At 45.7% G+C, this 13,525-nt stretch overlaps 1 protein-coding gene across 1 annotated transcript in view; it reads right to left on the bottom strand.

The window, feature by feature from the left end:
- SYTL3 (synaptotagmin like 3) overlaps positions 1 to 13,525 on the bottom strand; it is a 170,817-nt gene that overhangs the window by 126,437 nt on the left and 30,855 nt on the right. The gene's annotated exons all lie outside the window — the stretch shown is intronic.

Raw genomic sequence — 13,525 nt, 5'->3', positions numbered from 1 at the left:
TGTAAACAAAACTACAATGCATTCATATTATTGTGAATTTAGGTTATTATTGTGAAGTGCAATTTAGATTAAAAATAATAATATTCCACTATATTTAACTTAGTTTATAGATGTCAGATTTCTGAAAGCATTTCTAACAAGCATGTCAGCGCTGAGGGTGGGAGATATAGCAATTCTTGGAGAGAAATAAAAAATTACCAGTCAACCAGCTGACATTTTTCAAACAGGCTGTAAAAATAAGAATTTACTTACCGATAATTCTATTTCTCGTAGTCCGTAGTGGATGCTGGGGACTCCGTAAGGACCATGGGGATTAGCGGCTCCGCAGGAGACAGGGCACAAAATTAAAAGTTTGACCACTAGGTGGTGTGCACTGGCTCCTCCCCCTATGACCCTCCTCCAAGCCTCAGTTAGGATACTGTGCCCGGACGAGCGTACACAATAAGGAAGGATTTTGAATCCCGGGTAAGACTCATACCAGCCACACCAATCACACTGTACAACTTGAGATCTGAACCCAGTTAACAGCATGATAACAGAGGAGCCTCTGAAAAGATGGCTTCCAACAATAATAACCCGATTTTTGTAACAATAACTATGTACAAGTATTGCAGACAATCCGCACTTGGGATGGGCGCCCAGCATCCACTACGGACTACGAGAAATAGAATTATCGGTAAGTAAATTCTTATTTTCTCTGACGTCCTAAGTGGATGCTGGGGACTCCGTCAGGACCATGGGGATTATACCAAAGCTCCCAAACGGGCGGGAGAGTGCGGATGACTCTGCAGCACCGAATGAGAGAGCTCCAGGTCCTCCTTAGCCAGGGTATCAAATTTGTAGAATTTTTCAAACGTGTTCTCCCCTGACCACGTAGCTGCTCGGCAGCGTTGTAATGCCGAGACCCCTCGGGCAGCCGCCCAAGGTGAGCCCACCTTCCTTGTGGAGTGGGCATTTACAGATTTTGGCTGTGGCAGGCCTGCCACAGAATGCGCAAGTTGAATTGTGCTACAAATCCAACGAGCAATCGTCTGCTTAGACGCAGGAACACCCAGCTTGTTGGGTGCATACAGTATAAATAGCGAGTCAGACTTTCTGACTCCAGCCGTCCTTGAAATATATATATATATTTTTAAGGCTCTGACAACGTCGAACAACTTGGAGTCCTCCAAGTCGCTAGAAGCCGCAGGCACCACAATAGGTTGGTTCAGGTGAAACGCTGATACCACCTTAGGGAGAAACTGAGGACGCGTCCGCAGTTCTGCCCTGTCCCAATGGAAAATCAGATATGGCTTTTGTACGAAAAAGCCGCCAATTCTGACACTCTCCTGGCCGAAGCCAGGGCCAGTAGCATGGTCACTTTCCATGTAAGATATTTCAAATCCACCGATTTGAGTGGCTCAAACCAATGGGATTTGAGGAATCCCAAAACTACATTGAGATCCCACAGTGCCACTGGAGGCACAACCGGGGCTGTATATGTAGTACTCCTTTGACAAAAGCTTGGACTTCAGGAACTGAAGCCAATTCTTTCTGGAAGAAAATCGACAGGGCCCAAATTTGAACCTTAATGGACCCCAATTTGAGGCCCATAGACAATCCTGTTTGCAGGAAATGTAGGAATCGACCCAGTTGAAATTCCTCCGTCGGAGCCCTCTCCTTCAGGATCCGGCGTTCAACCGCCATGCCGTCAAACGCAGCCGCGGTAAGTCTAGAGGTAGAGTGCACGGATCCTCCGTGCGCATCTCTTGAAGTTCCGGGTACCAAGTCTTTCTTGGCAAATCCGGAGCCACGAGTATCGTTCTTACTCCCCTTCGCCTTATAATTCTCAGTACCTTGGGTATGAGAGGCAGAGGGGGGAACACATACATTGACTGGTACACCCATGGTGTTACCAACGCGTCCACAGCTATTGCCTGAGGGTCTCTTGACCTGGCGCAATACCTGTCCAGTTTTTTGTTGAGGCGGGACGCCATCATGTCCACCTTTGGTTTTTCCCAACGGTTCACAATCATGTGGAAGACTTCTGGATGAAGTCCCCACTCTCCCGGGTGGTGATCGTGTCTGCTGAGGAAGTCTGCTTCCCAGTTGTCCACTCCCGGAATGAACACTGCTGACAGTGCTATCACATGATTTTCTGCCCAGTGAAAAATCCTTGCAGCTTCTGCTATTGCCCTCCTGCTTCTTGTGTCGCCCTGTCTGTTTACGTGGGCGACTGCCGTGGTGTTGCCCTACTGGATCAACACCGGCTGACCCTGAAGCAGAGGTCTTGCCAGGCTTAGAGCATTGTAAATTGCCCTTAGCTCCAGTATATTTATGTGAAGTGAAGTCTCCAGGCTTGACCACACTCCCTGGAAATTTCTTCCCTGTGTGACTGCTCCCCAGCCTCTCAGGCTGGCATTCGTGGTCACCAGGACCCAGTCCTGAATGCCGAATCTGCGGCCCTCCAAAAAGGTGAGCACTCTGCAACCACCACAGAAGAGACCCCCTTGTCCTTGGAGACGGGGCTATCCGCTGATGCATCTGAAGATGCGATCCGGACCATTTGTCCAGCAGATCCCACTGAAAGGTTCTTGCGTGGAATCTGCCGAATGGAATCGCTTCGTAAGAAGCCACCATTTACCCAGGACACTTTTCCTGGTTTTAGGAGGTTCCTGACTAGCTCGGATAACTCCCTGGCTTTCTCCTCCGGGAGAAAAACCTTTTTCTGAACTGTGTCCAGAATCATCCCTAGGAACAGCAGACGTGTCGTCGGGCTCAGCTGGGATTTTGGAAAATTTAGAATCCACCCGTGCTGTTGCAGCACTACTTGGGTTAGTGCTACACCGGCCTCTAACTATTCTCTGGATCTTGCCCTTATCAGGAGATCGTCCAAGTAAGGGATAATTAATACGCCTTTTCTTCGAAGAAGAATCATCATTTCGGCCATTACCTTGGTAAAGACCCGGGGTGCCGTGGACAATCCAAACGGCAACGTCTGAAACTGATAGTGACAGTTTTGTACCACGAACCTGAGGTACCCTTGGTTTGAAGGGCAAATTGGGACATGGAGGTAAGCATCCTTGATGTCCAAGGACACCATAAGTCCCCTTCTTCCAGATTCGCTATCACTGCTCTGAGTGATTTCATCTTGAACTTGAACCTTTGTATGTTCAAAAGATTTCAGACTTAGAATAGGTCTCACCGAGCCGTCCGGCTTCGGTACCACAAACAGCGTGGAATAATACCCCTTTCCTTGTTGTAGTAGGGGTACCTTGACTATTACTTGCTGGGAATACAGCTTGTGAATAGCTTCCAACACCGTCTCCCTGTCGGAGGGAGATGTTGGTAAAGCAGACTTCAGGAATCTGCGAGGAAGAGACGTCTCGAATTCCAATCTGTACCCCTGTGATACTACCTGCAGGATCCAGGGGTCGACTTGCGAGTGAGCCCACTGCGCGCTGAAATTCTTGAGACGACCCCCCCACCGGACCTGAGTCCGCTTGTAAGGCCCCAGCGACATGCTGAGGACTTTTCAGAAGCGGGGGAGTGCTTCTGCTCCTGGGAAGGAGCTGCTTGCTGCAGTCTCTTACCCTTTCCTTTGCCTCAGGCAGATATGAATGGCCTTTTGCCCGCTTGTTCTTATGAGAACGAAAGGACTGAGGCTGAAAAGACGGTGTCTTTTTCTGTTGGGAGGTGACCTGAGGTAAAAAAGGTGGATTTTCCGGCTGTTGCCGTGGCCACCAAGTCCGATAGACCGACCCCAAATAATTCCTCCCCTTTATACGGTAAACTTCCATATGCCGCTTGGAATCCGCATCACCTGACCACTGTCGCGTCCATAAACTTCTTCTGGCAGAAATGGACAGCGCACTTACCCTTGATGCCAGAGTGCAAATATCCCTCTGTGCATCTTGCATATAAAGAAAATGCATCCTTTAAATGCTCTATAGTCAATAAAATATTGTCGCTATTCAGGGTATCAATATTTCCAGTCAGAGATTCCGACCAAACCCCCCCAGCACTGCACATCCATGCTGGGGCGATTGCTGGTCGCAGTATAACATCAGTATGTGTGTATATACTTTTTAGAGTATTTTCCAGCCTCCTATCAGCTGGATCTTTGAGGGCGGCCGTATCAGGAGACGGTAACGCCACTTGTTTTGATAAGCGTGTGAGCGCCTTATCTACCCTAGAGGGTGTTTCCCAGCGCGCCCTAACCTCTGGCGGGAAAGGGTATAATGCCAATAACTTCTCTGAAATTAGCAACTTCCTATCGGGGGTAACCCACGCTTCATCACACACTTCAATCAATTCATCTGATTCAGGAAAAACTACAGGTAGTTTTTTCACACCCCACATAATACCCATTTTTGTGGTACTTGTAGTATCAGAATTATGTAACGCCTCCTTCATTGCCGTGATTATGTAACGTGTGGCCCTACTGGAAAATATGTTTGTTTCTTCACCGTCGACACTGGAGTCAGTGTCCGTGTCTGTGTCTGTCGACCGACTGAGGTAATGGGCGTTTTAAAGCCCCTGACGGTGTTTGAGACGCCTGGACAGGTACTAATTGGTTTGCCGGCCGTCTCATATCGTCAACCGACCTTGTAGCGTGTTGACACTATCACGTAATTCCATAAATAAAGCCATCCATTCCGGTGTCGACTCCCTAGGGGGTGACATCCCATTACAGGCAATTGCTCCGCCTCCACACCAACATCGTCCTCATACCTGTCGACACACACGTACCGACACACAGCACACACACAGGGAATGCTCTGATAGAGGACAGGACCCCACTAGCCCTTTGGGGAGACAGAGGGAGAGTTTGCCAGCACACACCAAAGCGCTATAATTATACAGGGACAACCTTATAGTAAGTGTTTTCCCTTATAGCAGCTTAATATATAATAATATCGCCAAAAAATGCCCCCCCTCTCTGGTTTAACCCTGTTTCTGTAGTGCAGTGCAGGGGAGAGCCTGGGAGCCTTCCCACCAGCGGATCTGTGTGGGAAAAATGGCGCTGTGTGCTGAGGAGATAGGCCCCGCCCCCTTCACGGCGGGCTCTTCTCCCGGTTTTTTCTGTAATCCTGGCAGGGGTTAAATACATCCATATAGCCCAGGGGCTATATGTGATGTATTTTTAGCCAGTAAAGGTAATTACATTGCTGCCCAGGGCGCCCCCCCCCAGCGCCCTGCACCCTCAGTGACCGCGGTGTGAAGTGTGCTGAGAGCAATGGCGCACAGCTGCAGTGCTGTGCGCTACCTTAAGAAGACTGGGAAGTCTTCAGCCGCCGATTTCTGGACCTCTTCTCTCTTCAGCATCTGTAAGGGGGCCGGCGGCGCGGCTCCGGTGACCCATCCAGGCTGTACCTGTGATCGTCCCTCTGGAGCTAGTGTCCAGTAGCCTAAGAAGCCAATCCATCCTGCACGCAGGTGAGTTCGCTTCTTCTCCCCTTAGTCCCGCGTTGCAGTGAGCCTGTTGCCAGCAGGACTCACTGAAAATAAAAAACCTAACAAACTTTTATTCTAAGCAGCTCTTTAGGAGAGCCACCTAGATTGCACCCTTCTCGGCCGGGCACAAAAATCTAACTGAGGCTTGGAGGAGGGTCATAGGGGGAGGAGCCAGTGCACACCACCTAGTGGTCAAACTTTTAATTTTGTGCCCTGTCTCCTGCGGAGCCGCTAATCCCCATGGTCCTGACGGAGTCCCCAGCATCCACTTAGGACGTCAGAGAAATGACAGAAGCTGAGTAAATGGAAAGGGGATATGTACTAAGCAGTGATAAAAGTGGGGAAGTGAGCCAGTGGAGAGGTTGCCCATGGCAACCAATCAGCATTGACATAACATTTATAATTTGCATACTATAAAAGTATACAGTGCAGCTGTCTCCACTGGCTCACTTCTCCACTTTTATCACTGGTTAGTACACGTCCCATCCACTTTATCTCTCTCCAAGGTTTGGTATATGTGCCAAGTCTCTTTAGATATAAGACAGAATGTCATTATGTGTTATGCTTGTGAGGTAATACAGTATTCTCTTTACTTTGAACAGTACAGATCAATCATTTTGTATTATATTAAGATTAACAATTATGTTTAGGCCTGTAAAAAAAAAAAAAAAACCCCAAACAAACCTGTTAAGAGTGTACTAGAAAAAAGGCTACTGTATAGGGAGGAAACAATAAGCCGGGCATGCACGATACAGTTATCTGCCAGATCTGGCTGGCTGGATAGAAAATTTGGTAATGGATGAGAGCAAATGACAACCAACCATTTGCTCCCAATCACTGGAAAGTGGACAAAACCTGTTGTTCAGACAGTTTGGTCAAATCACGGATTTGTCCAATTGTATGAACAACAGTTTTTGTCTGTTTTCCAGTGTTTGGGAGAAAATGGTGGATTGTCATTTGCTCTCATCCATTACCAAATTTTCAGTCTAACTAGCCAAATCTGGCAGATGATCTGCCATGTAATTGTATAGTGTATGCCCAGCTTTACCAGTGTCCACAATAATATGTGGCCAGCACTTTGCAGCAGCACAGCATCTCCATGAGAACCCAATATGCCTTACAGGGTGTGGTCATGCCCGTTTAAAGTACAGGTGCCCAGAAATTTTTACAGTGGCCATGATTATGGTACACAGACTAATAGACTTTACTTTGCTGACATGCTGATATATTCTATTTATCTTTAACCTTGCATATAAGATGATAGAATTTGATGGGAGAAAATAACCAACAGGTCGATCCAGTCTTCCCATTATTTGTTTGGGTCAGAGGGAAGTTAATCTCAATATTTTACGTCATAACAGAAGCAATATATTTGCCCCGTGCATGCTTGAACTCATTTACTCTAGGAATACCCACACAACAGCTATTTCATGGATCCACCACTCTTTCTGTAAATACTTCTTTATGTTACACTAGATGTTCTTCGCACGAGTTTCTGATTTTCACGGTTGTATATATAAATGAGTGTTAAAAATTTGGTAAATCTATAGAGATATAAATTTGAGACGTCTTAATGTTAGTAAATATTAATCATGGTTCTTGGCGTTACATGAGGAGCACCCATAGCAGATACAGCAAAAAGTGACAGGACCATTTTTGTAGTTTATTAAATACTACACACTGGAGGTGCAATCCAAATTTTGATCCGATTGTCCGTTTGGGCGTTGTCATTCATACAACGCAAGCCATGCATGGTAATGACATCATTATGTCAACCCCCCTTTCATCCCCTTAGGGGAGGTTTATTAAAATTCTAATTACTCTACATAGGTATTCTTCCGGTGGGAAATAGGAAAACTATGTTAAATTTCATCTTCCTAACATATCGGGAAGTAAGAGAATTAATGATCAGTCACTCAGTCAGTGAGTGAGTGAGTGAGTGAGTGAGTGAGTGAGTGAGTGAGGGCTTTCGCATATATATTATATATATATATATATATATATATATATATATATATATATATATATATATATATATATATATATATATAAATTCCAAAGGTCGGCACTCACTTCTGTCCCACATGTGTAGCTTGCCAAGGTGCTGCGTCGACAGAAAGCATGTAGATACACCCAAGGACGGCACTCACTGGTCTCACAAAGAAATACTGGACAACGTCCTCTTATCAACGTTTCGGGTTTATTTCAACCCGTCATCAGGATACACATAACAATTAACAAGTAACATAGACATACCTTAAATACCCCTCCATGCTGCCAAACGAGCGCGCCAATTTCAAATCCCAGCCGTCTAATCAGTGTAACACACCCCTTTCCGGAAGTCCTAATACATGAACGTAGCGCACCCGGTTGCCCTGGCAACCCATCAACACCACCCGGGCCATCAGCTATGACACGCACCAATAACGGTGTATGCCAGCCATCGCTTCACTGAAAGACCAATCAGAAGCTGTGCCGCATCCCTCTCACGGAGCTCACCAGCCGCCGTAGTTGTTGCCTTAGCAACCTAACATAGCTGAACACAAAGGCCAAGCATAGCGTCTGATATCCATGGCAACCCGTTTGGCAATACAGATTTACAATACCACCACATACCTACATAAAACACAATAATGCCTAAACTCATAAACAATACAAACACAACACAACTGGCATTAAAGGGAAAGTATGCCTTTTTGCAGATGACACAAAGGTATGCAACAGGGTAGACACACCAGGTGGGGTAAAACAAATGATTGAGGATCTAGGTAGACTAGAGGAATGGTCAAGAGTCTGGCAATTACAGTTTAATACCAAAAAATGCAAAATCATGCACTTGGGTCTCAAAAATCCTAAAGCTAAATACAGTATTAATGGCACTATACTGGAAACTACTGAGGAGGAAAGGGATCTAGGAGTCACTATTTCAGATGACTTAAAAGCAGGTAAGCAATGTAACAAGGCAATGAGGAAGGCTAGTCAGATGCTTGGCTGCATTGGGAGGGGAATCAGCAGCAGAAAGAAAGTAGTAATAATGCCACTGTATAGGTCATTGGTACGGCCTCATCTAGAATACTGTATTCAGTTCTGGAGGCCATATCTTCAAAAGGATATTAATACATTAGAAACTGTACAAACAAAGGAGGGCAACTAAAATGGTGCATGGCCTACATCACAAAACATACCCAGAAAGACTAAGAAATCTCAATATGTATAGTTTGGAGCAGAGAAGGGAAAGGGGGGACATGATAGAAACTTTCAAATATATGAAGGGTTTTAACAAAGTCCAGGAGGGAAACATTCTCCAAATGAAGAGAAGCAATAGGACACGAGGACATGCACTGAGACTGGAGGGGGGAGGTTCAGGGGAAATTTGCGGAAAAATTATTTCACAGAAAGGGTAGTGGACAAGTGGAATAGCCTCCCATCAGAGGTGGTAGAGGCTAAGACAGAGCAATTTAAACATGCATGGGATAGACATAAGGATATCCTTACAAAGAAATAAGGATCAAATAAGGTTAGTGTTAAAAAATAATATAAAAAAAAAATAAAAAATAAGGGGCAGACTAGATGGGCCAAGTGGTTCTTATCTGCCGACAAATTCTATGTTTCTATGTAACACAACACAAAGTACTAGCACTTTGTGTTGTGTTTGTATTGTTTATGAGTTTAGGCATTATTGTGTTTTATGTAGGTATGTGGTGGTATTGTAAATCTGTATTGCCAAACGGGTTGCCATGGATACCAGACGCTATGCTTGGCCTTTGTGGTCAGCTATGTTAGGTTGCTAAGGCAACAACTACGGCGGCTGGTGAGCTCCGTGAGAGGGATGCGGCACAGCTTCTGATTGGTCTTTCAGTGAAGCGATGGCTGGCATACACCGTTATTGGTGCGTGTCATAGCTGATGGCTGTGGTGTTGACGGGTTGCCAGGGCAACCGGGCGCGCTACGTTCATGTATTAGGACTTCCGGAAAGGGGTGTGTTACACTGATTAGACGGCTGGGATTTGAAATTGGCGCGCTCGTTTGGCAGCATGGAGGGGTATTTAAGGTATGTCTATGTTACTTGTTAATTGTTATGTGTATCCTGATGACGGGTTGAAATAAACCCGAAACGTTGATAAGAGGACGTTGTCCAGTATTTCTTTGTGAGACCAGTGAGTGCCGTTCTTGGGTGTATCTATATATATCTATATATATATATATATCTATATATATATATATATATATATATATATATATATATGTCTTCTCTCCAACTCATACTTGCCTACTCTCCTGGGTTCTGCGGGAGACACACGGTTTCTCAGGTAGTCCTCCGCAGCCCTGAAAGACTAGGTACCCCTCCCGCATTCTGCCCACTTCCTAGTGAAGTGGTCAGAACAGAGAGGAAAAACTGGCAAACCACGGTACCGGCAGAGGGGGTGGGGCCTAATGACATGATTATATGCTAATTGCATCATTTTAGCACCAACCCTATGCAATACTAATAGGGCCTAATGACACCCACGAGTGGGAATAGTCCTGTTGTACTGGGATTCCAGCTGTCGGTATTGTCGGCTGTCAGGATTCCGGCGTCGGCATCCTGACCGCCGGGATCCCGACAGCTGACAAATTAAATTCATCTCCTATACAGTAATACCAGATGTGACATAAACAAAGGGCTGTTAGAAAAAAGCAGAACTCAGGAGAGACACTGTAGGCCCAGATTTATCAAGCCTTGGAGAGTGATAAATTGCACGGCGACGTACTAACCACCCAGCTCCTAGCTGCCATGTTTCAGGCTGTATTTGAAAAAATGACAGCTGATTGGTTGGCACTTTATCACCGTGCAATTTATCCAGAGCCGGCCATAGGCATAGGCAAACTAGGCAATTGCTTAGGGCATTTGATATGCCTAGGGGCATCAGCAGCTTCTGCTGATTAAAATGATATGATGCATGCCTATATTCTGTGTGTAGCATTTCATATGCAGACACAGCCACAGTCGCGCACAGTATATAGGCATGCTACATATCACCTAGCAATGCAAATAAGATGCATTTTCATTAAAAAAATGTGCCCGACGTTAGCATTGAGGCAAGATTTATGAGGACACATCTGTATCCAAGCAGAGGCAGAGGTCACAGTGTTAGTGGCAGTGTGAGTGATGTGTGCATGTGAGTGGGTTGGTTGTGCAGTAGTGTTCAGAATATGTGTAAGGAGCATGATGTGTGTCATGTAAAAATGCATTAATAATGTGCAACATATGTGTAAGGGGCACTATGTGTGTCATTATGTGTATAAGGGCATTAATAATGTGTGGCATATGTGTAACAGGGTACTACTGTATGTGTGCCATTATGTGAATAGGGGCACTAATAATGTGCAGCAAATGTATAGGGGGCACTATGTGTGTCATTATGTGTATAAGGGCATTAATAATGTGCAGCATATGTGTAAGGGACATTATGTGTAAAAGGGCATTAATAAAGGTTGTCATAATGTGTAAGGCGCATTATGTTTATAAGGACATTAATAATGTGTCTCATATGTGTAAGCGGCATTACTGTGTGGAATTATGTGTATAAGGTGCTCTAATATGTGGCATTACATATAGAAAGGTCACTACTGTGTCGTCTAATGTGAATAAAAAGCAATAGGGTGTGGTGTAATGTGAATAAGGAGCAATTCAGTGTGATGTAATGTGAATACGGGGCTTTACTGTGAGGAGTAACGTTTATAAGGTAAAGTGATACTACTGTGGGATGTAATATGAATTATGGACACTATCGCATGATCAAATGTGAATTTAGTTGCAGTACTGTGTGGCGTAATTGGAATTGGGGTTACTATTGTGTGGCCATGCCCTTGCCAGCAAAAACACACCCCTTTCTGGGCTGTGCGCCAAATGTGCGAACGGTTCCTATTTAAAATACAGGGGGTACACACACCAAAATAAGGACTGCTATGGATGAGGGGTGGTGGTGCTGGGAAAGAGGTGCAAGGTCAGAGGCGGAGCCAGCGGTGGTGCTAGGGGGCACCAGCCAAAATCTTGCCTAGGGCATCATATTGGCTAGGGCCGGCTCTGAATTTATCACTCCCCAAGGCTTGATAAATCTGGGCCAGAGTCTGCAGTCCTGCACATTCGCCTGGGCATGTGGTATTCTTTAGTGTTCTTGCAAAGAACATAACATTCCAAAGGTTTTTTTTTTTATATGCTGCTGTATTGTGTTAATGCAACTGAGGGATTACTTTACATTGAGTCAATTAATTTGACAGAAGGAGCATTTGGCCTCTGTGGCGTCTCTCATACAATGCTTCTTCCCAGGCCCTAATCAGTCTCCTGATTCACCTGCATCATTTTAAATCTGAGTCATTCCTAAATCAGGTTGCCTAACCGATTCACAGTATTAAGCCTTCTATATTTTGTAAAGCTTATGGTAACATGGTGCGCAAACTATTTGAAATGGATTCTTCAAGGAAAAGAAAATACCACTTGAACTATCACACAGAGGGATGTCCATTGTATCCATCTCTTCTAAACAGCAAAATGGAAGATTCCCATTAATTATTTAGATTAGTGATAATTAATGAGTCTGCTGTCTGAAACAAGTGTATCTGCATTCTGTTTTATTGAGATAAGAGGTTGTAAATGGTGGCTCTGCTGTTATTTCTCATGTACGCAAGATTGGCACAAACACATAAATAATAGTAGTTTGGCAACAATGTGACAGGATGCAGTTACATCGCAGAAAGAGTTGCTATGCTTTCTCTACAAGGCTCATCAGAGCTACTGTACCGCAACAGAAAGTAGAAAATAATTGAAAGTAAAAAAGGGATATTCCCTGTAAATAATATAATATGGAGGGGGTGAATATATTTCTAATGACTGGATTAGTTCTATAGGGCCTGGTTTATTATACCCCTTTTACACCAAAGGTCCCGGGTATGACCTGTTCCAATATAGGGAGTAATTCCAAGTTGATCGCAGCAGGATTTTTGTTAGCAGTTGGGAAAAACCATGTGCACTGCAGGAAGGACTGATATAACGTGCAGAGAGTTATAGGCCCTACACACATGCCGATATCACTGCACGATATGAACGATCTCGTTCATTAATGAACGAGATAACGTTCATATCGTGCAGTGTGGAGTCACCAGCGATGAACGATGCGCGGCCCCGCGCTCGTTCATCACTGGTGACATGTCGGCTGTGCATGCAGGCCAATATGGACGAGATAGTCCATATTTGCCTGCACGTCTATGGAGCCGGGTGACGGGGGGAGTGAAGAAACTTCACTCCCCCCGTCACTGCCCCCCCGCCGCCGGGTCGCCCGTCGGCCACCTCGGCGGCACATCGCCTAATGTGTAGGGCGCCTTAGATTTGGGTGTGGTGTGTTCAATCTGCAATCTAAATTGCAGTGTAAAAATAAAGCAGCCAGTATTTACCCTGCACAGAAACAAAATAACCCCCCAAATCTAACTCTCTCTGCACGTTATATCTGCCTCCCCTGCAGTGCACATGGTTTTGCCCAACTGCTAACAAAATTCCTGCTGCGATCAACTCTGAATTACCCCCATAGGTCAGACCCGGGACAGACCCTTTTCACACCCCTTTTCCACTGCTGCTAAAAACCTTAGTTATTGCCATGATAACCCAGGTCGGGCTCAATGGAAAAGGGATAATACAGGTCCAGTGACACAGGAATCCAACCTGGCTAGCTTGTAGGGTTGGGCCCGGGAAGAAACTGGGTTAGGGGGCAGTGTAAATGGGTAAGCTGGGTCATTTGACCCGGCTCCAGTTTACAGCATTGGGAGAACAATGTGACACCCAGGGTCGGACTGGCCCACAGGGGTACAGGGGAAACCACTGCTGGGCCCCTCTGTCTGGGGGGCCCTTCCCCTTCACTATGGATCAGGTTCCAGACTGCGCACTTGAATTGTACATTATACATGTTACCTTAAACTGCACAGGACGGGTGTCGTACGGTATGCCGGCGCTCGGGCTCCCGGCGCCCAGCATACCGGCGCCGGGAGCCCGACCGCCGGCATATCGACAGCGTGGCGAGGGCAAAGGAGCCCCTTGTGGCCTCGCTACGCGCGCCAC

Source organism: Pseudophryne corroboree, chromosome 4 (genome assembly GCF_028390025.1).
Source record: "Pseudophryne corroboree isolate aPseCor3 chromosome 4, aPseCor3.hap2, whole genome shotgun sequence".
NCBI classification, from domain to species: domain Eukaryota; kingdom Metazoa; phylum Chordata; class Amphibia; order Anura; family Myobatrachidae; genus Pseudophryne; species Pseudophryne corroboree.
The sequence above is the reverse complement of the archived record's forward strand: the minus strand, read 5'-3'. Positions and strand labels throughout refer to the sequence as shown.